This window comes from Medicago truncatula, chromosome 4, assembly GCF_003473485.1.
Source record: "Medicago truncatula cultivar Jemalong A17 chromosome 4, MtrunA17r5.0-ANR, whole genome shotgun sequence".
In the NCBI taxonomy this organism is placed as follows: Eukaryota; Viridiplantae; Streptophyta; class Magnoliopsida; order Fabales; family Fabaceae; genus Medicago; species Medicago truncatula.
In genome coordinates, this window is record NC_053045.1 from 11,454,378 (window position 1) to 11,456,505 (window position 2,128).

At 41.1% G+C, this 2,128-nt stretch overlaps 1 non-coding gene across 1 annotated transcript; it reads left to right on the forward strand.

Annotated features, from left to right (window-relative positions):
- The first annotated feature begins 1,164 nt into the window (after positions 1-1,164).
- On the forward strand, positions 1,165-1,271 carry LOC120580352 (small nucleolar RNA R71). Its single transcript, XR_005646076.1, has one exon. It is a non-coding gene; the product is annotated as a small nucleolar RNA R71 (small nucleolar RNA).
- Positions 1,272-2,128: the final 857 nt, after the last annotated feature.

Consider the following 2,128-nt stretch of genomic DNA (forward strand, 5'->3'; position numbering starts at 1 on the left):
CTTTCCCTATCACACAAGGGATGGCAAAACTACCTGGATCTCTTAAGCTTTGGGGTTTGCTGCTTGACGATTGCACTACTTTCCCTAGTTAAAGCTATTGTCTTGTTGTGATCCATAGCCTTTTTCTTTGAAAAAATTTCTTTTAAAAACTTGGTGTATATAGGCATACGAGACAAGGCTTCAGCAAAGGGAATCTTAATGCAAATCCTTTTAAGTATGTTTAAGAATTTAGCAAATTGGGCCTCCAAGTTGAGCTTAGTGAACCTTAATGGGTTAAGGGCCTTGTTCTTATCAAGCGGTGTCTTTATCGCATCCTTCTCACCTAGAAGCTTAACACTCTCTCCCTTGACACTTTTGGCTTTGGTAATGGTCTCTTCTAACTTATTGCCCCCAAGAGAAATGGCATTGACATGGGCTTTGGGGTTTGTTTCAGTTTGACCAGGAAAGACTCCTGGTGTTTGAGAAGAGATGGCCACTTGTTGGGCCACTTGGGAGATTTGGGTCTCAAGCATTTTGGTGTGTGTGGTGATGAAATCAACCTTGGTATTGAGCTTGGAGAGAGAGTCGTTCAGAGATCCTGTTTGGTTTTTTAACTCCTGAAGTTGTTTATTTTGATTCATCATGCAATTTTCCAACAGTATTTCCAAACTAGATTTCTGAGCTACTCTCTGGTTGTTTGTATAGCCAGGTGGTGCTGTTTGCCCATAGGAACCTTGAGGATTTTTGTAAAAATTTTGATTTGGCCTCATTCCTTGGTTGTATTGAGCGTAATTCAGTTGCTCAATATTGGCAGCACTACCTAACTGACAATCAACACCTATATGACCAGTTATACCACAGACTTCACAAGTAGGGGATGCAGGGGAAGGTTGGGCAGCATTAACATTAAGTTTTTCAATTTTTTGTGTTAATGCCTCAACCTTAGCAGCAAGGTGGTTATATTCAGAGACTTCGTGTATACCTGCCTCTTTCTTAGAGGGAGTAGGAGTGGTGACGGCTCTTTCGTTGGTCCATTGATAGTGATTTTGAGCCATGTCCTCAATCAAAGCATAAGCCTCCGTGTAGTTTTTGTTCATTAGAGCTCCACCTGCGGCTGCATCAACAGACATTTTAGTGGTATATGACAAGCCATTATAAAACGTGTGGACTATAAGCCACTTCTCTAGGCCATGGTGGGGACAAAGTCTAAGCATTTCCTTGAAACGCTCCCACGCCTCATAGAGAGACTCCCCATCTTTTTGATTGAAACGCGTAATTTGGTCTCTAAGCTTAGCTGTTTTAGATGGGGGGAAAAATCGGGCGAGGAATGCTCGCCTCATATCGTCCCATGAAGTAATGGAACCGACTTCTAGGGAATGGAACCAAGCGCTAGCTCTATCCCTTAAGGAAAAGGGAAAGAGATGAAGTCTTATGGCTTCTTGGTTCTCTTTTATGGTGCCACTGAGTCTAAGGAAGGAAGAAATATGGAGATTTGGATCCTCAGTGGGTGATCCAGAAAACTGGTTTTGCTGCACTAAATTGAGTAGTGCAGGCTTGATCTCGAAGTTATTACCCGCAACCGTTGGGTACACGATAATAGCTTGTGGCTCTTCCGTTGAAGGAGTAGCATACTCTTTGAGAGTGCGTTCAGCCATAACAGTATTATTTTGTGCCTCTCTCTTTTTCCTATGCAAAAATCTTTCGATCTCAGGAATAAATTCTCCGAGACTTTTACTTCTTCGCATAAGAAACCGAGAACCCAAGAAGTTAGTGGTAAAACAAAATAAAGAAGTAGAAGAAAAGAGGAAGAGAAGAGAGTTCTAATCACAAGGAAAGAGTTAATCAAATTAGTTTACTCCCTGGCAGCGGCGCCAAAAACTTGATGAGATAAAACCGCAAGTGCACGGTCTTACCGAAGTAGTATAAAAGAGTATCGTTCCGACAGGGAGTAGTTCAATTTAATTAACCTTTAGAGATGATTAGAAGAGAGAAGAGATTGTAGATTGGGGGTTTTTAAATGGTTAAAAGCGATATAATAAAAGAGCCTTGGGATCGTTGATTTCATCTAAATAACAAGTCCTTCTCAAACCAAAACCATAAGCTTATAATGTTATGCTAGACCTAATTTCTCAAGACAGTTTCTCTTAAG